At 44.3% G+C, this 22345-nt stretch overlaps 1 protein-coding gene across 1 annotated transcript in view; it reads left to right on the top strand.

The window, feature by feature from the left end:
• The first annotated feature begins 385 nt into the window (after window positions 1-385).
• Window positions 386-22345, top strand: part of lgsn (lengsin, lens protein with glutamine synthetase domain) — a 64474-nt gene continuing 42514 nt past the window's right edge. The window contains exon 1 of the mRNA XM_055635047.1: window positions 386-455. The gene's annotated coding sequence lies outside the window, so the exon portion shown is untranslated. The remainder of the gene's footprint in view (window positions 456-22345) is intronic.

The following is a 22345-nucleotide window of genomic DNA, read 5'->3' on the forward strand; positions in this document are numbered from 1 at the left end:
GGAGAGAGAGAGGGAGGGAGTGGGGTAGAGGTGGAGTGCAGGGGAGGTTGGGAGGAGGGTAGAAGTGAGAAGGGGACAGGGAGGGGTGGATTTGATTGGTGAATGTTGTGTTGGGGAACGGGTTGCGTTGGGGGACCAGGCCTCCCGTGTGAGTCTAGTCTAGTCTCGTATCTCCTAGAAACCTAAAAACCACCACCACCACCCCTGGCAGTGCTTTCCATGCACCCACCACCCTCTGGGTAAAATATTTGCCCCCAACTCTCTCTGCTTGAGTTGCCACTTTAAGGGAACCATGGATCCAAAACCAACATCCCACCAACAGATCGAAGACATGATCACCGCATTTCTGTCTATAGTGGCGTTGTGGCAGTTGTGGGTTCTTTCGATTGCAGATCGAAGAGCGTTTCGTTGGCTGTGAGGACGCCAAAGTTATGAAAGTCACTATATAAAGGAAGGTATGTGAACACTAGTTTGTGAAGAGGGATAGGAACATGCGCGGGAACATGTTGGACTTGAATCAATCACAAAGTGATCATGAACAGGTAGTGTGATGTGAATGAGTCACTGCAATATTTTGGATGCGATGTTCTGTTACTGTTGACGTGTTCGGTGCGTGATCCTGAGTCACCGCTTAACTGGCCAGAAACACGATCGCTTGAGTTCAAAAGACGTTGTTCCACTCACCCTGATCGGATGTAATGAGTTCGCCCGTGGCTGGAAGGCTGTGTCTCCCTTGCCGAATGAATGCTGCAGATGCAAAGGGAACAGGATCACACACTGACACGGCCGAGCGCGGTTTGAGGTCAACTTCGGAAGTGTGGCAAATAGCATTTCCTTTAACTTCCAGCCGTAAACCAGAAAGATGATTGATGCCGTCGACTATATTGTTGAACGGATGATGCTGCGATCATTTAATCGCCGGCAGCTCTCTTTGTGAACAGGAACAGGGTGTTTCTCTGAACTTCGAGTTAACCTTGGTGGGGGGAAAGGGAACAATGGGCAAAGGGGGAAAGGAATGCAAGGAATTTGTAATACGAGTCACTGGTCTGTGCTCCATTATCCTTGCCCGGAAAGTCCTGGTCAACTTTAGGGACGGGCCACCCGATGGATGGTGTTAGCACTACCCTGCCACAGTGCTGAAACCACCCTGACCCATTGTTAATCCTCACTCAGCACCAGCGAAAGCCCATTTCCCCGCTCGTTATCACTTTCTTGTTGGTGACTGGTGAGATCTTATTCGGAGCAACTTGCTTTCTTTGTTCCTGATGGTAACGCCAGTCAGACATTTTACTGACCGTATAATGCTTCGGGACGCCATGAGATTGTGAAAGGAATTAAATACACGCAAGCTCTTTCACTCCATCAATCGCGTTTTGTTCCCTTGATTCTTTTCATCCTTCTCCCAATTCAACAATTTCTCATCTGCTCGAACCATTGAATCCCTGCCGGTTTTGAAGTTCTCTGCGAGAATAGCGCACGGCAGACTTCCGTTCACGCTGCACCCATTCTCCAGCAGAAATCAGAGAGATTAGTCAGACAATGACGTGCATATTTCCCCCCCCTAAATTCTCTATGTATGTGTGCCATTGTGAGAACAGGTTTTAGTCAAGTTCCATGTCAAGTTTCATAGGAGCAATTTACTTAATAGATTGACGTTAGAAAACAGGCGAAAGCAAAAACAATAAGTAGACGAAGCTGTAGCTGGGGCTTTGGTTGGCATTGTTTGAAGAGGTGGCAACATCAAGTCATCTACTGACCCCAAGCTGCATGGGCAGGTGACAAGGAGATTGATAAATTTGCAAGTTACCCTGGTAAATTGTAGTAGAATGGGGAACAGATGGGTTAAATTTCTTGCTCATTTTGACCAGATCTGGATATCAATGGCAAGTGTGGCATCTAATGCCCATTTTTAGTTTATCTTGGAAAGATGGCAGGCAGTGAGCTGCCTTCTTGTGCCACATCATTCTTCTGGTTAAGGTTTTCCATGATGCTGCTGGGGAGGAAGTTCAAGGACAGACCCAGTGATGACTAAGGACTGGTGGTATCTCCAAGTCAGGATGGGTGTGTTTGTTGGAGATAAACTGCAATACAAATGGTGATATTTGTAAGCATGAGCTACACTTGGCCATGAATGGTGGTGGAGCTTGAGGGTCTGAGTAATGTTGTTGAAGTAGCCAAGGCAAGTAAGTGCAGTGCTTTTTTTGTAGATAGTCAACACAGCAACTAGTCAAAGTCAAAGTAACTTTATTGTCAATTCAATTATGCAACAGTAGTTACACATAGGATCGAAATTACATTTCTCCAAATGTGCAAGTAATATTAAAAACACAGACAGATAACATATCAATAAAAATAGACAATAGACATACATTATTTAAAATATTAAAATATTCACAGTATGCCAAAATGTAGCAAAACCTTTGAGGTATTTTAAACAGGGTGCAACAATGAAAGGTGCAATATAGAAACAGTGCAAATTCCATACTGGAGACATTGAGCCAAAGTTATTTTCACAGTTTCACAGTACACTACCGTGCACTGGTGCTCGGTATGTGTGTATGTATATGTGTGTATTATATATGGGTGTATATAACCACGCGTGTTGAGAGGACGGGACCCAATGGGTCCCACTTGGTCTAGTATATATATATGTGTGTGTATATATACACACTGAACTTTTTTTTCTCTCGTTTATCATATTGTTTACTGTGTACTATGTTTACATATTCTGTCGTGCTGCAGCAAGTAAGAATTTCATTGTTCTATCTGGGACAAAACACCCTTGACTCACGATAGGGAATGAATATTTGGGGTGGTGGAATAGTGTCATTCAAGTGGACTGTTTTGTGTTGGATGGTGTTGGTCTTCTTGAGGAGTTTTTAGAGCAGTACTCATCCAGCAAACAGAGAGTATCACATCACATTCCTGGCTGGTGTCTTGTAGATAGTGAAAAAACTGGAATGACAGGAGGTGTGTCATTTCCTCAACACCTGTTGACTTGAGTTACCTTGACTTCCTTAAGTCACACTTGTGATGTACATTGATACCAAGGATGAGGATTACCTTGGTTCAATGACTAGTTTGACACAAAGGGCAGTCACTTTCACCTTAGCCAGGCTATGCTGAGGCCTGGAACTGGGTGGTGCTGATGAAATCCAAAGTGGCTATCAATGAGCAGTAACTCATGAGTAAATTCAACCTGGCACCATTGTCAGCATTATCTTCCACCATTTTCACTGTACGGTCCATTCAGGACCAGAATCAGCAGGCCTGCAGACCTTTGATTTAATCTGTTGGTTGTGGGATTTTTTAAAGACGACTATGACTGCTATTGTTGGGAGATGCCCATATGGACTTTGTGTTGCAGCTTCACTGGTTTTCAACTAATTTTTGGCTCTGCCTGCTGATGTTCCTGGCATACCCTTTTACACATCTTATTAAGCCAGGGTTCATTCCATGGCTTGATTTCAATGGCAGAGCAAGGGGTATGTTGAACAATGAGATGATACATTTATTTAGTTGCGCATGTTATGGCGTGGCTACATTTTGAGTTTCCAGATTTGTTCTATCCAATTTCGTACATTTGTGGTGCCTCACAAAGTGCGGGATAGTGGCCTTGCTGAGAAACATAGAAACATAGAAAATAGGTGCAGGAGTAGGCCATTCGGCCCTTTGAGCCTGCACTGCCATTCAATATGATCATGGCTGATCATCCAACTCAGTATCCTGTACCTGCCTTCTCTCCATACCCCCTGATCCCTTTAGCCACAAGGGCCACATCTAACGCCCTCTTAAATATAGCCAATGAACTGGCCTCAACTACCTTCTGTGGCAGAGAATTCCAGAGATTCACCACTCTCTGTGTGAAAAATGTTTTCTTCATCTCAGTCCTAAAAGATTTCCCCCTTATCCTTAAACTGTGACCCCTTGTTCTGGACATCCCCAACATCGGGAACAATCTTCCTACATCTAGCCTGTCCAACCCCTTAAGAATTTTGTAAGTTTCTATAAGATCCCCCCTCAATCTTCTAAATTCTAGCGAGTACAAACCGAGTCTATCCAGTCTTTCTTCATATGAAAGTCCTGACATCCCAGGAATCAGGCTGGTGAATCTTCTCTATACTCCCTCTATGGCAAGAATGTCTTTCCTCAGATTAGGAGACCAAAACTGTACGCAATACTCCAGGTGTGGTCTCACCAAGACCCTGTACAACTGCAGTAGAACATCCCTGCTCCTAGACTCAAATCATTTTGCTATGAATGCTAACATACCATTCGCCTTCTTCACTGCCTGCTGCACCTGCATGCCTACTTTTAATGACTGGTGTACCATGACACCCAGGTCTCGTTGCATCTCCCCTTTTCCTAATCGGCCACCATTCAGATAATAGTCTACTTTCCTGTTTTTGCCACCAAAGTGGATAACCTCACATTTATCCCCATTATACGGTATCTGCCATGCATTTGCCCACTCACCCAGCCTATCCAAGTCATCTTGCAGCCTCCAAGCATCCTCCTCACAGCTAACACTGCCCCCCAGCTTCGTGTCATCCGCAAACTTGGAGATGTTGCATTCAATTCCCTCGTCCAAATCATTAATATATATCGTAAATAGCTGGGGCCCCAGCACTGAGCCTTGCGGTACCCCACCAGTCACTGCCTGCCATTGTGAAAAGGACCCGTTTACTCCTACTATTTGCTTCCTGTCTGCCAGCCAGTTCTTTATCCACATCAATACTGAACCCCCAATACCGTGTGCTTTAAGTTTGTATACTAATCTCTTATGTGGGACCTTGTCGAAAGAAGGCAGAACTTTAGTTTCACAAAGTTAGTGCAGTGATTTCTCCTAAAATATGGTAATGGACAGGTACGTCTGGCACAAGTAGGGCAAGATCAAATGGATGAATCCCTTATGTTGGTTGGCTAATAAGCGAGTTCAGTATTCAGGCTGCGCATGATAGGTCACAAGTGAAAGACAGTCTTTGAATGGTGGTGCTGCATTGTGTGCAGGCCTGCGTTTCGTCCATGGTCGGGGTCGGGGTCGGGCCTGCCTCACCGTCGTTGCAGGTGCTGTTGAGTTGCTGCTGGGCCGTCCCCGTCCCCTCCCCGGTGTCCCGTCCCTGTCCGGAGGTATCCGGGGTGGCCCCAGGCTGGCGGGGAGGCCTTAGACTTGCAGCCGGCGCTGGAGCCGCTCGCTCTAGCTTGTCTCTGCCTGCCCCGCCGTGTTGGCCAGCAGCCCCCCCACCTCCACCTCCCTCCCCTCAGTCCAACACTGAGATCCTGCTGAAGATGGGCAGCCGCCGGCCCTGCTCGAAGACGGGCGACTCGGAGCCACTGCTGCTGGATTTGTCCTGGTCTGAGTGAGAGTCTGTGGACGGGCCGGCCATGGGCAGTCTAGGAGCCGGCTGGAGCTGCTGGTGCTGTTGGTGGTGCTGGCGGCAGCAGCAACCTCCTCCCCCTCACTTGCCCAGCCCCAAGCCCAGAGTCCGGGCCAGCTCCAACTCCAGGTTGGGGCCGAAGACAGCCCGCAGCCTGGCCCAGTCGAGCGCCAGGCCGGAGGGGGCCGAGCCCAGGCTGGAGTCTGATGCAGGTGAGGCCGGGGCCCTCGCTCCTCCTCGGGGTTGTGGGTGAAGTGGCAGCGGGTACCGTAGGGGCAGAAGCCAGTGGTGTGCAAGGTGCGGCATGGCTCCGTCTTGTACCTGGGGTGGCGGCTGAGGAAGCGGAGCTCGGCCGGGCCGTGGGCGAACTGGCATTTTTCGCCGTAGCGGCCCACCTGGAGTTGGAGCGGGGTTGGGCTGGAGTTGTCACTTCTTCTCTGCGATGGCAGTGGTCCTGGTGCCTCTGTTGTCGTTGGTCCGGGCTGTCGGTTGGCCCGGCGGGAGAGGCGGAGGTGAGCTGGGGTTGGCACTTCTCTGCGCTGGCTGGGGGCCTGTGTCCGGCCGCCTCCGGGCGGGGATGGGACACACTGACTGGGGGGGGGGGGGGGGCGGGGACCGGTCCAGTGGCAAGTTGGCAGCGCTGTGGCGCTGGGGACACGGGGTTCGATCCTGGCTGCGGATGAGGCGTGGTGCTGTGGGGGGGGGGGGCAAGCAGTGACAAGGCCCTAATGCATCTTGTTCTTTCAGGTAGTTTGGTTGGGATGTTAGGCGAATCACTGAAGAAGTTTTGAAGTGTTGTTATTTAATGTAGCTTATGACTGCATAGCTAAATCACGGTGCATCAGTTAAACTATCTACCCGATCTGTGCCTCTCATAATTTTATAAACCTCTATGGGGGTAGAGCAAGGAGGTAGAAACAGTATTATTTATATTTTAATGGCATACAAGGCTAGTGACCAAAGGGGTAGGCCATTTACTGAGATGAGGACAAACTTTCTTCACCCAGAAAGTTGTGAATCTGTGGAATTCTCTGCCACAGAGGGCAGTGGAGGCCAATTTGTTTGAAAGTTCTTGGAGTTACACTCACCCAGGCAAGTCTCGTACACTACATTGATTCCTTAGCGAAAAGCAAACCGCTGGCCAAACTCAGCAGCACATGCAGTATCTGTGGAGGCAAAGGGATGGTTGACAATTTTGGTCGAGACCCTGTATCAGGACTGAGACTGTGGAATGAAGATAGCCGGTATGTTGAAGTGAAAGGGAGGGGTGAGACAGATGCTGCTCTGCTCAGTGAGACACTGAGCCAGCCATGGATGTGGAGACATCAGTGGGGAGGGATTGGGGGTGAATGAGCAGGTGGACCTATTTAACAAAAGAGGATGAGGGAGGGGTGTGACAGATGTTGGTGGGTGATGGGAGGAATGAGATAAGGGAGAGATGATGTGCAGATGGCAGAAGGCGGGGAGGGTAAAGGAAAGGCGAACCAAGAGACAAAAAATCCAGGTAAATCAGTCTATGGGTGATGGGCAGATGGGACCAGGTGGGAGAGTATGATAAGTTGGTAATGAGAGACAAAGGGATGGGAATGGTGGAGAAAGGTAAAGATATCCTGGGTGGACTGGTGGGAGTAGGGAAGGTACTCGGGGGAAGTGGGTTACCTGGAATTGGAGATCTGCCCAACGCCCACATACCTATTTACCTGGGTGTTTCCTTCCTTGGTTCACCTTTCCTACTGCCTCCCCCTACGGGTTTTATGCTGCAAACTCCCATTTTGAACATGCATATCATGGACGGTCTGTAGATATCCACTGTGTCAGCCTGGATGTCATCGTGGTTATTAAAGCTCAATATCCACTTTTGTGCTTTTGGAGCTCAAAGCAGCATCGTAGCATTTCTGAAGAACATGGATAGGTGATGGATCGGTCGGGACCCTTTTTCAGACACATCTGAAGGGTCCCATCCTGAAACATCACCTATCCATATTCTCCAGAGATGTTACTTGACCCGCCGAGTTACTCCAACACTTTGTGTCCTTTTGTGTAAACCATCTGCAGTTCCTTGTTTCTCCATGTTTGACTTTTTTAAAATTATTCTGTACCTTGATTTTATTCTTATGAATATTTTGAGAATATTCATTATGTGTTATACATACAACTAAAATCACGCATGAAAACATGTAAAAGTAGAATTTCCACACTACTCTCCTGTACTTGCTGAACTTGCTGAACTCCTGCACCCTAAGTACGGGTGGAGTTGCAATTGACAATGGGTTGAATGCAAGGGGGAGGGGTGAGGGAGTGGTCAAAAGAAACAAGGCATATAGTATTTTCCATAGGAAATTGCCAAATTAGTTAGAAACAACATCTACTTAAAAAGCAAAGGAAACAGAAACAACACCAACTTCTTCCAATAACATTAAGATAATTTTCCACCAGAAAATTCCAGTGAATGGAAGGTAGGATAAATTATATACATAGACAATTTATCCAGCGTGGGGAGTAACCTTTTTTGAGAGAGAATTAGCCAACCATTATCATTCTGCACAGCTACCTATTAGTCATACAACATGGAAACAGGCTCTTCAGCCTAGCTTGTCCATGCCAACCAAGATGCCTTATAGTTGTTACTATATGTAGCCATCCGATATTTGTTAGACTGATGACAAGCATTACGTGACAGATCCAATTCCAGCAAATTCTACACAACATATAATTATGTTCTCCATACAGCTGTCATTTTGTAAACAGTCACAATTTTTTTGCTCCATATGTAGAAATATTTGGACAATTTATTCTATAATTCTAACAGAGCTGTGTCTTGTTTAACAAAATCAATGTAATGAGACCAGGAAACTGGCAGCCAAAGGGCAATTAATGCAAATTGCAAAGATCAATTTTTCAAAGTAAGATATAAAGTTATTATATAAAAATATGTACAAAACATGAAAAAACACAAATTTCACAAAGTATTTCTTTTCATTTCTGTCTAAAAAGCTTAGCCTAAATTTTGGTATGATAGGGGTGATATTTTAAAGCATAATACCACAATATAATTTGTTTTCAATACATTTTGTGAACTTGCCACCATTCGAAGACAGGATAGTTCTCCCTAATATGCTGGGCAATACATATCATTCCATCAAACCCATTGGAAAAGACATTTTGCTGACTCAGTCATTTAATTACTGTTAATGGGGCATTGCCTCATTTTAATTAGATTCTTTATTTCCTATATTACAATAATGACTACTCTTTAAAATTAAATTAATTGTTTCTGAAGCACTTAATATCCAATGGGTATAAAATGAGCAAGTTAAAGATACTTTCTCGAGGCATTCCAATCTATATACTCAACAGCAACATGCAGACACTCAGGACAACCTCCAGCAGTTTTTTTAAAACTCGAGATTCCACTATCTGCAGTCTCTTGAGTCTGCCCTTATATTTAATTGTATTTATATAATGCGGTTAGTGGAGTAAAACAGTTGAAAATGCATCACTGAAGCATTGTCAGATGAAACTTGACTTGTGGGGAAATAGATCAGGCGATCAAATGCTTGGTGAAAAGAGGTTGGTTTAAAGGAACTTATGAAAAGGAAAGAATGAGATGGAGGTCAGGTTTGGAGAGGACATTTCCTAACTAATAGGTTATCAGCTGAAGGCAAGGCTGCCAATGAAAGAACAATGAAAATTAGGGATATTCATGATAATTCGACAAGTGCAGAAATTGTGAAAGGTTCCAGCGCTGGAGGAGGAATGGTGATAAGGAGGAACAGGGGCATTAAGAAATTTGAAGATTTAAAAATGCAAGAACTGCATCACCAAGAGTCACTCTTAGATAGTGAGGTAGCCTTCCTAAATAGCAACTGTTTCAGTTTGTTCCTTCCATCAGCATAGGCATCTACTGCACTGTAATCAATGCCACTTAAGAGTTAAACTGGGTGCTAATTAAACCATTTAAGACTGACTATAACAATTTTATTGGTGTTTTGGAAAATCAAATTGGGTGATTTTTGTCACACTTTCTGTAGAACCCAGAAATATGTATTTGTGGAAACATTGTTTAGACCTTACAATGTCACTCTTAGTTAAAAACACATTGATATCACAGCTTCAATACCTAACTTCAAGGAATAAAATGTATTTTTAATTAGATCATTTAACAGGTTAACAGATGAAAATTGTAGCTTCTCATTTTGTAATTTCAGATGGGATTACTTACATAAAATGTACAACCTGATTATTTGGGAAGATTAGTAATTTACGTAAAGCAGTTCATTCTGTTTCACCTCTGGGTTTTGTTTGGATAATTCACTTCTAATCTATTTTTCTCACTTAACACGCATTGCACATGTTTAAACTGTTGCATTCTGTCCTTGAAATTGTGCCACGGGATATCGCATGCACGGCCTTTATCTGGAACTTACTCAATCTACTTATTTCATGGTTACATTTTTAAATAAACAGGTATGTCCGGCAGCTGTTAAATGGAAAGTCTGGTTTCCAGCAAATTGGGTGTGTATCTGATCGGATCTGAAGAGGGTTGCATAATAAAGGATTAAAAACTAGGCTTCTCAGTAATCTCCAGCACGAAAGCTCCTGTGGGATCTCAGCTATATCATGAGCCCAATTTTAATCCTCTCTCTATTGGTGACAGAGCCTTCAGCTACCAGGTGCCGAATCTATATAATTTTTTTCCCCAAATCTTTTTAACTCTCTTCACCACTTTTAGATGCTCCTTGAAACTTTTTTTAAACAAAACTCTTGGTTACTCAGCCTAAACTTGAGGAACAGATTTTGACTAATAGGCTTGTTGAGGTGCACCCTGGGACTATGCTAAAGGTACTGCATAACTAATATATTGTTGTATCCTTATATTGATGCCTACCCTTTTTTGATCTGCAATACTTGCCAATTTTATTGAAACAGATTTAACAACAACAAAATTAACAGGTATCCATGGCCTCTTTGAGGTGGTAAAACATCCCTACCTAAATATAAGAACTAGGGAAAGGTTGGGCAGACGAGGACTTTATTCCTTAGAGCAGAGGAGGCTGAGGGGTGATTAAAAAGAATGTTATAAAATCATGAGGGGATTAGACAGGGTTAATGGACTTTTATCCAGGGTAGCGGAATCATAACCAAAGGACATAGGTTTAAGGAGAGAGGGGCAAGATTTAAATGGAAGTCGAAAAGCATTAAAATGATTTGGAGTATTGTGTGGAGTTCTGATTGCCCCGTTACTGGAAGGATGTGAATGTTATGGAGAGGGTGCAGAAGACATTGTGGTAAGATGCTGACTGATAATACTAATGGGTATTAGCTGTAAGGAGAGTTTGGCCACACTTGGATTGTTTTCATGGGAGCTCGGGAGGCTGTGGGAGACTTGATAGAAGGTTATACAATCATGGGAGGTATAGAATGGGGTAGAGATTCAGAACCTTTTTTTTTCCCAGGTTGGAAATGTCAAAGACAACAGGGCATAGCGTTAAGGCCAGAGGGGGCGAGTTTAAATGTGATTTGCAGGGCAAGATTTTACAGAGACTGGTAGGTACCTCAGGCTGCTATCGGGAGTGGTCATAAAGTCAGTGAACCAAACCCTCCAGCCCAAGTGGTCCATGCCGACCAAGACGGCCATCTATACTTGAGGAAATTGGCTTAATTTATCTAAAGCAGGGCACGGTGCTGATCCCATAGATGCTGGATCCATCCACAAGTTTGTTTTTTGTTCAGGATTCCAGTTTTTTCAGTCTCTTGTGCTCCAAAGTGGTGATTATTTTGCACTGGTGATACAAGATATAAGATACATTTATTTATCACATGTACCAATTGGTACAGTGAAATGTGGGGTCACCATACAGCCATACGAATAATAATGCCAGGTTGCACAGAACTGAACCTTTGTTAGCACAGCTTCCCCAGCCAATAATGGACTATCACGAATTACACCCTTCCTGAGGTAATCTGTTGTCGGGTCCTATTTTAATCTGGTCTTTTCTCGTCTCCGGTCATGCCTCCCCTCCCCCCACCCCCTCTATCTTTCAGCCTGAAGAACGGTTCAGACCAGAAACATCATCTATTATTTTTATCCAGAGATATTGCCTGACCTGCCGAGTTACTTCAGCATTTTGTGTCTATCTTCAGTGTAAACCGGTATCTGTAGCTCCTTCTTACATACCGCGTCCACTGCGGAGCCAATTTCAGGACAGTCACTGGCATTAACACCCATTGAACTTGGTGCCGGCAGGGAAGGTTACGATAGCTCAGCAGCCCGGCCCACTCCTCCTGCCACCCTCCTCAGCATGCTCAGTCTGGCTCAGCTCAGATTAGTTCCACTCACTAGAACCACACCGTCACTCACCCAGTTGAGGGCCTGACCCACTTTCACTTTTCAGCTTGGCATTGCTAGGGTGGTGGAGGAAGCAGATATAGCAGTGCCGTTTAAAAGCCTTTTTGATAGACACATGAAAATGCAGGGAATATGGTTTATTTGCAGGCTGATTGAGATTAGTTTAATTTAGCGTAATATTCGGCACAGACACTAAAGAGCAAAGGGCCTGTTCCTTTACTGCACTGTTCTTTACACTTTAGACATACAGCGTGGAAACAGGCCCTTCGACCCATCCGGTGCGCGCCGACCAGCAGCAATCACCTCGTGCACTAACACTATCCTGCACACTAGCGACAATTAACCGACAAACCTGTACGTCTTTGGAGTGTGGGTGGAAACCGGAGCACCCGTAAAAAACCATCGCAGTCACAGGGAGAACGTACAAACTCCGTGCAGGCAGCACCTGTGGTCAGGATCAAACCCATGTCGTAGCTCTACCGCTGCGCCATTGTCCCACTGTTCTATCTTCTATTACATAGCAACCTGCTTGTTTGGCATCCACATCCACCAATTTGGCTGCACTGTGGAACATACAACATTTTACTCTCTTGTGCAACCATTGTCATTCTCAGTGAAGTCACACGAGTGTTTTATCACAGACACTTACTTGTTCCTCATCCTGCATGTGACAAGCTGGTCAGCAGACTATGGGCCAACAACACATTCACATGTTTGGCTGTCTCTAAATTATTCGTGTGAATATGGCATTAAAACACCAGGTTTCAAGCAAATCCTGCTGTTTACTACAAATTTTCTGGGGAGCACGCCACTGGGCAAGAAGGGGATTGGATTGCTTATTAAAGGGTTTTGAGACAGGAATCAGTGATGAAGATGCTTAGATCAAGCCAGATGGGGGTTGGTGATTCTTAAGTCCCTTCACCAAGAGAATGTGGAAACAGGTGTTAGTCGGTAAAGTGGCCACTCAGGTCTTTCCCTTTGTGGAGCAATTGATCTTTCCCTTTGTGGAGCAATTGATGCAGAAAATAGTGTCATGAGGGAATAAAAAATGTGAGGATTAGAGGTAGGAGCAGGGTCATTCAACCCTTCCTGCTTGCACCACCATGCAGTAAGATCATGGCTGAACTTTGATCTCACCACTACTTTCTTGCACCAGCCCCTTAGTATCTGAAAATCTATTTATATTCACCCAGAATATTATTTATTGAGCCTTGACCATCCTCTTGGGTAGATAATTCCAAACTACTTTCAACTGTCAACAATGCACTCCAGTAACATTGAAATTTATTTGACAATACCTTCCAAATGTGTAACATCTCCCATCTAGATGAACATCGGTATCCGGTTCAAATTCCCCTCACAGCACCTGGTTGAGGGATACATGTTTTTTTTTTACAGGATATTGGATATTGGACATTGGACAAGTTTGACTATTCATCCTCAAAATAATAAAAGCATGGAAAAAATAGACGCAGGGACAAAGATTCACTGCTGGTCTTTTATCTCAATATCATATTCCCCTTCTCTCCCCTTAACCCATTATGACTTTCTGTTGAGAAATCTATCTCCTTAGGTTTATGGTTTATTCAGTGACTATGATGTCTTAAGTGTAGGGAAGAACTGCAAATGCTGGTTTACACTGAAGATAGACACAAGATGCTAGAGTAACTCAGCAGGACAGGCAGTGGCGTAGGGTGGGTTTTGAGCGCCTGGGGCAGTTTAAAGTTTAGCGCCTCCTCATTAGCGGGGGGGGGGGGGGGGGGAAGAGAGGGGGAGAAGGGAAGGGAAGGGAAAGGGGACGGGGAAGGGAAGGGGAAGGGAAAGGGAAGGGGAAGGGGAAGGGGAAGGAACACGTTTTTGGTCTCTTCCTTCGGGGGATGCGACTTCTTTTGTCGTATCCCCCGTCTCCGCCTGCGCCGAGGCCTAATGGCGGAGCTGGCGGCCTCGGGGCTGGGACAGCGACAGCGGCGCGGCCAGAACATCAGAGCTGGGACGGTGGCGGCGGCGGCGGCTGGGACGGCGGCCACGGAGCAGGGCGGCGACCCTGGCCTCGGAGCTGGGGGGACAGCGACAGCGGCGGACTGGCCCGCGCTGTTTTTATACTCACAGCTCCAAGTAACTCCCTCCTCGCTCCAGCAGCTCCCGGGGCCTCTGTAGAAGCAAGCCCCGCGCTGTTTTTATACTCACAGCTCCAAGTAACCCCTCCTCGCTCCAGCGGCTCCCCGGGCCTCTTAATTTTATTTCAAAAATGTATCCAACAATTTTTTTGCGCCCCTAAAAATTTAGCAATCCCCCCTCTGCCCCCCCCCCCCCCCCCCCCCACGCTACGCCACTGGGGACAGGTAACATTTCTAGAGAGAAGGAATGGTTGAAGTTTCAGGCTGAGACACTTCTTCGGATGTAGCATATTTCATAGGCTCACCATCCTGTGAGTGAGGACACCTCTCATCTCAGTCTTACCCCATGTCCTGAAGGTCTACACCGCTCCCACTGATGCTGGAGGACATCCAGCCTGTCAAGCCCTGTCAGCATTTTGTACATGTCAATGAGATCTACTCTCTTTCTCATAACTGTCGTTAATATACACACAATCCTTTCTTTTACAATGGTCCTGGCATTTCAGGAATCAGTCTGGTGTAACTGTTAGCTCGCGGATCCCCGGTGGGAGGCTGCTTTGCGGGCATCGGCAGCGACGACTTCTCCCGCCCGAATTGCGGGGTTGAGAGTGACCTGGAGGGGGGCCCTACAACGGCCTTAATTTGCCGCGGACTAGCGCCCGCCGGGGGCTTTGACCTCGACTTCGGGAGGGAAATGGAGTGCAGGGGAGAGACAAGAACTTTGCCTTCCATCACAGTGAGGAGGAGAGCCACTGTGATGGATGTTTATGTGAATAGTGTTGGTGTGTGTTTTGGTTCTTTTATTGTATTGTATGGCTGCAGAAACTACATTTCGTTTGAACCTCATGTGAGGTTCAAATGACAAATAAAGGTATTGTATTGTATTGTATTGTAATGTGTTAGAGTGGGCCATATTTCAGCAAATCAGTAGCATTTATGATGGTGCAGGCCAGACTTTGTGTTCAATGGCTCATGAATTAATGATCTTCTGAATTTGGCTATACCAAAAATTCCAATTCAAAGGAAGCTTTTAAAGAACATTGAAACTTTTAAAGATAACAGACTGTAAGAACAGACCTTAATGACTGGATCCCTTAACTTAAGGATAATAATTATTTCATAGATGGATTCATCTCTGAAACTGAAAGAAGAGCTTTGATCCACTGTTTGATCTGGTCTCTTTGGATAAGCTACCAATCAGTGCATCCCTTTACAAATAATTCCCTTTCAAGTATTTATCCACAATTTTTTTACCAGAATATTTAATACTAATTAACCAACTTTCAAAAACAAATCAAAAATTCTATTGAATGCACTGCATGTTTTTAATTCCATCTTTTTGCACCTTCCTTATGATGCTCAAAAAGGTATGATAAAATAAAACTTTGATCATTATATTTTTCAGAATTCATCACACTCATAGATGATGTCCTCCAGAATATCATCCAACTCAGAGAGGATTGATCATCTAAATGATAAACTAACATCACAATACATTAAGATGACTACATTTTGAAAACATTTCCAAGGAAGTCAAAAATTCCAGAGCACAGAATCTGAATAGATAATTTAAAAAAAAGAAATGATTCACTACATTTAATCATCTTGTAGTATCACAATGGACAGCTCTCTGGCCCCTGAGTCTGGAGCTTGAAACAACTTATGTCCAGTGCAATATCAAGAGAAAACACCGTTGCTGGCAGAGGTGTCTTGCCTCCAGACCTCCAGGTTCAGGAATAGTTACTTCCCATCAACCTTAAGTCTCAACAATAGTTAGGTCCCATCAGTCCAGGGCTGTCGGTTAACCCAGCGAGGCAGGCAGAGTTGAGCTGGAGTTAGCGCTTCTTCTCCACACTGGCTGTAACACTGGGCCGCCACTCCCGTCTGACTCCCATCAGTCCAGGGTCACCCCGAACATCTCCGGACACCCCCGGACAGAGATGGGACACTCAGGAGGGTACGGGGACGGTCCTGTAGCAATTCAACAGCGCTTGCATTGTTTCGATCGTGACTATGGATGAAACGCAGGTCTGTATTCATGCAGCAGCACGGCTGTCGAGAATGTTTATCGCGACTGACCTATGACCCGGGCATGCGCAGTCAGAATACCGAACTTGCTTATTGAGTCATTGGAAAATAGGTGATACAATTTCAAGATTTGACTCGGTGGGAGACAGGAAAAGGCAACTGGAAAAGGAAACAGAAATCAGTGAAAATAATGGTTTATGCAGAGGTGGTGACCCTGAGGAATGCTTATCACAGACCTTTGACCTAAGAATGATAAATATTTGTACCATTTAGTTATCTGGGAGTCACATTGTCAAGCTAGTGGCAAGGAAGTAAATTTCCTAATGTTTTTGGGAGTGGCTTTTGTTTAGTTTAGTTTTAAGGCTAGTCCCGAGATACAGTGTGTTAACAGGTCCTTTGGCCCACCGAGTCCACGTCAACCATCGATCACCCATACACTATGTTATCCCACTTCCTCATTCTACATTCTAGGGGCAGTTTACAGAAACCAATTAACCTACAAACCTGTACGTCCATGGAATGTTGGAGGAAACCGGAGCACCCGTAGAAAACCCACCTGGTCTCAGGGAGCACATACAAACTCTGAACAGACAGCATCAGTGGTAAGGATCGACCCAGATTTCTGACTCTATGAGGCAACAGTTCTACCTCTGCGCATTGTGCCAAAGAAATGTCAGATTGGTAAAATCTTTGGAAATACAACTGCCTTTGGTAGTAATAAATGCAGTGTAGTTATGTAACCATGTTGTAAATTGCCTCAAAATTAATTCCTGGTAGCTCTGAATTTTGGAACCAGAGAAGAATGGGTTGATGCAACTACAAGGCACACTTGGTGTTACTGACTGGGAATGACTTTCTATACAGCTGATTTGTTTTCCTCATTCCATCCTCTTGCAGAGGCAGTATACTCCTATCAATTATATCAATTTAGAAGAAAAATAGTTCTTAACTAAACATTTACTGAAGTACATTTCAGTACTACAAAATAGAAACTGCAACAGACCCGCATAGCCTCTTGAGCCTGCTCCCTCATTGAATCAGATCATGGCTGATCTGCACTTTAATTTATTTCTCTCTACCCTTGTTCCGTGACATGTAATATAAGTTGCTTAATGAAGTTCCATCAATCTTGGCTTTGAAATTTTCAGTTGACCCTTATTTTCAGCAGCATTTTAATGGCGAGAAAATTGGCCCAGTACTCTCCAACTTTCAGTCAAAATACCTATTAGCAGATGAGAAGACTGCGTGTTATGTGGAAGTGCACGAGACCTTTGTATGGAGCTGGTAATATTTGAAGGATTGAAAGTAAACCAGTCCTGTCATGAACTTAACCTGTTGCAGATTTCCAAAGGTGTTGTTTGTTTTTTTCACTGTTGCTATTCATTATGGTTCAACCCCTTAGACAAAAGGCATTTTATTCCGGCTATGGAATCTCTTGTTATATCAGTAATTTGTGGAAGCAGCAAAGTGGTTTTATGCAAAAAAAAAACAACACAAAACGCAGAGAGAAATGGTGCAACTTTTAATTAAAATGTGTTCAATTCCTTCTACTGGGATTGCTCCTTTTCTTAAATATCATCCTTTTCAACACCCAACGGGTAGTATGGTTCAGCAGATTCAAAAGTGGGTGATTGTGTCGTTATGTCACAGCACCAGCAACAAGGATAATTTCTGATCTTGGATGCTGTATGTGTGCAGTTGACAATACACGACCAAATGGGTTTCCTCCAGATGCTCCAGTCTTCTCCTGAATTTCAAAATCATGCAGGCCGTTTGATTATTTGGCCTCCTACCTAGTGTGTAGATAAGTGGCAGAATCTGGCATCAAATGATGGGAATATGTGGATTAGTGTAGGAATAGTTTAAATAGAAGCTTTGTGATTGGGGTAGACTCAATGCCCTGAAGGGACTATTCCATGTTGTATGATCCTCTGTAAATTATGATGGGCAGTTGACAAGAGACATGGAGCATGCAAAAACCTTCCAATCTTTCACAGTGGTAGGCATGAGCCTACCTTCAGCTGGGAAGAGGTTGGCTCCTGCTTCGATGGTACATCATTGTCTCATTTACCTGGATACAGTGAAATTCTTTATTTTGTACAATTCAGTAAAATCATACTACCGTATTTCCCGGCGACAAAGACGCACCTGCGTTGAAGACACACCTCCATTTTGAGTTGTTAAATTTTGAACAAAATGCTGGCGGGACAGGATCAGGGGTTTGGTTTAGGTCAATAGAAAGAAAGATGTGAAACTCCTTCAAGGAGGCAATGAGGACTGGGGAGCCTCCATCTTCGCCTGTCCCACAATGCACTGTGCGGTTCAGGTCTGAGGGACGGGGACTTCCTGGCTCAGGGAGATCACATAAATAGGAGGGAGAGAGAGAGAGAGAGAGAGAGAGCCCGAGGGAGTAGTTACCTGCCAACCATCACCTCCACCGGTTGTGCCTGTGTCGAAGGACACCGTGGCTGGCTGCGGGGAAATACGGTACACATAAGCACAATAGTAAACAAGTGCAAGAGTGCATTGATTATAGTGTAAGTATAGTGATCCTAGCAGATCCAGCCACAGGGCAGAAGGATAGCTTTCAATGTGGAGACCATCTATGTCTCAGTGCAATAATAGAAACTGAGAACAGTGCCATTGATTCACTGTTTGCCACAAGCCACAGGTGACTGTCATCATAATGTCAGAGGCATTATGAAGAATCTGATCACTCCCACAAATTCATCTCCATTTGGCATCCTGCAGACCACAGGACTGCAGAGGGTGGATAAATTTCCCAACGTCACCGGAGACCATCCCCTCCATGAGTCTGTCCAAAGCAAGCGCTGTCAATAATCAGCAAAGGACTGCTCTCACCCCACAGTGCCATTGATTCCGGGAGGCGCTGTTTCCGTTGCCACAGCAGCCACAGGTGACTGTCATCATGATGTCAGAGGCATTATGAAGAATCTGATCACTCCCACAAATTCATCTCCATTTGGCATCTGCTGCAGACTGCATACAAGATGTCTGAGATTTAACCCCTGCCAATGAGTTCAAAGCAGATTCCTTTCCAGTACAAACTTATCCCAACATACTTCTCAACCTTTCATGTTGCACATCATCTCAAGTGTGCTTCCTGTTAGGAGTGAAATCTGCAGTGAAAATGGGAAACTGTTTAACCAATTTCATCTTCATCCAGAACATCGGGAATATAAGATTATAGTTATTGAGATGCAATGTGTAGTCAATGCCATGTGAGGTCATTTGTGACCAAGCTCATAGACATTTTTGAATCATTCAATGATATAACCAAATAGGCTTCACACTGTGGAAAGTACATGCATTTAGTTAAGGTCTTAGGAGTCCCTCAAGGTATCTGGAACATCCTGGAAATGAACCTCACTGATGGATAGTTGGATGGGAATGGGTAGAAATGTAGTGTCATTACTCTGATATTCGCAACCTTCCATTTCTTGCTGCAGATCCATTCACTCACATTGTATCTTCAATATGGCTGACCCACTGAGTTCCTCCAGCACCTTTGTGTTTTACTGAAGCCTTTTTTCCAACATTTAAAGTTCTTTGTGTTTCCATTTTCCTGTTTATGTATTCGATTCCTCTTGCAATCAGCAATAACATTTGGTTAGCCTTGCTGTATCTGTATTTTTGTGAATCAGACACTAGTTACCCAGGTCTCTCTGTATCTCACAGCTCTGCAGCCGAGTTCCATCCTAGAGAGGGATTCCATTGAGAGGGAGAAGGTTTAAATCAGAAGTGTCAGTGTTGCAGTTGAACAAAGGGGACTATGAAGGCATGAGAGAGCAGCTGGCCAAGGCCGACTGGAAAAGGATCCCAGCAGGAATGACGGTGAAACAGCAATGGCAGGAATTTCTTGGCATAATCCAGAAGATGCAGCATCATTTCATTCCAAAGAAGAAGAAAGATTCCAAGGGGAGTGAAAGGTAACCGTGGCTGACAAGGGAAATTGGGGATGGAATAAAACTAAAAGAAAAGGTATATAATATAGCCTAGAGCAGCAGGAAGCCAGAGGTTTGGAAAACTTTCAAAGGACAACAGAAGGTAACAAAAAGGACAATATGGGGTGAAACGATGAAGTACGAGGATAAACAGGCCAAGAATATAAAGAAGGATAGTAAAAGCTTATTTAGGTATGTTAAAAGAAAAAGAGAAGTAAAGAAAAATGTGGGTCCCTTAAAGGCAGAAACAGGTGAAATGATTAGGTAGAAAAAGAGAAGAGGTCCTGAAAGGAGAGTTTAGGGAGTTAGGAGGAGAGTTAAAGAGAAGGACCGCAAAAGTAGCAATCTCGGGAATACTGCCTGTGCCACGCGACAGTGAGAGTAGGAACGGTGCGAGGTGGAGGATAAATGCGTGGCTGAAGGACTGGTGCAGAGGGCAGGGATTCAAGTTTCTGGATCTTTGGGACCTCTTTTGTGGAAGGTGCGACCTGTACAAAAAGGATGGGCTGCACTTGAACCCGAGGGGGACCAATATCCTGGCGGGGAGATTTGCAAAGGCTACTGCGGAGACTTTAAACTAGAACGGTTGGGGGGAGGAACTCAAATAGGGAAAGCTAGTAGTCAGTGCGTGAGGCAGGAGGCAGAGAAGGGTAGCACTCAGGCACAAAATGTAGGGGAGAAAGAAGAAAAAGATAATAAACAGAGAATAAGAGAGGGTGGGTTTCTTAAATGTGTATATTTTAATGCTAGGAGCATTGTAAGAAAGGTGGATGAACTTAGAGCCTGGATTGACACCTGGAAGTATGATGTTGTGGCGATCAGTTGCAGGAGGGCTGTGATTGGAAACTAAAAATTCCAGGATTTCGTTGCTTCAGGTGTGATAGAATTGGAGGGGTAAGAGGTGGAGGTGTTGCATTGCTTGTCAGGGAAGATATTACAGCAGTGCTTTGGCAGGATAGATTAGAGGGCTCGTCTAGGGAGGCTATTTGGGTGGAACTGAGAAATAGGAAAGGTGTAGCAACACTTATAGGGGTGTATTATAGACCGCCAAATGGGGAGCGAGTATTGGAAGAGCAAATATGTAAGGAGATCGCAGATATTAGTAGTAAGCACAAAGTAGTGATTGTGGGAGATTTCAATTTTCTACACATAGACTGGGAAACACATTCTGTAAATGAGTTGGATGGTTTGGAGTTTGTAAAATGTGTGCAGGATAGTTTTTGCAGCAATACATAGTGCAGTGCTGGACCTCCTGTTAGGAAATGAGATGGGTCAGGTGGCAGAGGTATGTGTTGGGGAACATTTCGGGTCCAGTGATCACAATACCATTATTTTCAATATAATTATGGAGAGGGTCAGAACTGGACCTCGGGTTGAGATTTTTGATTAGAGAAAGGCTAACTTTGAGGAGATGCGAAAGGATTTAAAAGGATTGAATTGGGACATTTTGTTTGATGGGAAGGATGTGGAGGAGAAATGGAGGACATTTAAAGATGAAATTTTAAGAGTACCGAATCTTTATGTCCCTGTTCGGTTGAAAGGAAATAGTAAAAATTGCAAAGAGCCATGGTTTTCAAGGGAAATTGGACACGGTTCGGAAAAAGAGAGATCTACAATAATTGTAGGCAGCATGGAGTAAATGAGGTGCTTGAAGAGTATAAAGAATGTAAAAAGAATCTTAAGAAATAAATTAGAAAAGCTAAAAGATATGAGGTTGCTTTGGCAAGTAAGGTGAAAGTAAATCCAAAGGGTTTCTACAGCTATATTAATAGCAAAAGGATAACGAGGGATAAAATTGGTCCATTAGAGAGTCAGAGTGGATAGCTATCTGCAGAGGCAAAAGAGATGGGGGAGATATTGAACAATTTATTTTCTTCGGTATTCACCAAGGAGAAGGATATTGAATTATGTGAGGTAAGGGAAACAAGTAGAGTAGCTATGGAAACTATTAGATTCAAAGAAGAGGAAGTACTGACACTTTTGAAAAATATATAAAAGGATAAGTCTCCAGGTTCTGACAGGATATTCCCTAGGACATTGAGGGAAGTTTGTGTAGAAATAGCAGGGGCTATGACAGAAATATTTCAATTGTCATTAGAAACGGTAGTAGTGCCAGAGGATTGGCGTACTGCGCATGTTGTTCCATTGTTTAAAAAGGGGTCTAAGAGTAAACCTAGCAATTATAGACCTGTTAGTTTGACGTCAGTGGTGGGCAAATTAATGGAAAGGATACTTAGAGATAATATATATAAGCATCTGGATAAACTGGGTTTGATTAGGAACAGTCAACATGGATTTGTGCCTGGAAGGTCATGTTTGACTAATCTTCTTGAATTTTTTGAAGAGGTTACTCGGGAAATAGATGAGGGTAAAGCAGTGGATGTTGTCTATATGGACTTCACTAAGGCCTTTGACAAGGTTCCTCATGGAAGGTTGGTTAAGAAGGTTCAATTGTTGGGTATTAATGGTGGAGTAGCAAGATGGATTCAACCGTGGCTGAATGGGAGA

The sequence above is a fragment of the Leucoraja erinacea genome, chromosome 5 (genome assembly GCF_028641065.1).
Source record: "Leucoraja erinacea ecotype New England chromosome 5, Leri_hhj_1, whole genome shotgun sequence".
Taxonomy (NCBI): Eukaryota; Metazoa; Chordata; class Chondrichthyes; order Rajiformes; family Rajidae; genus Leucoraja; species Leucoraja erinaceus.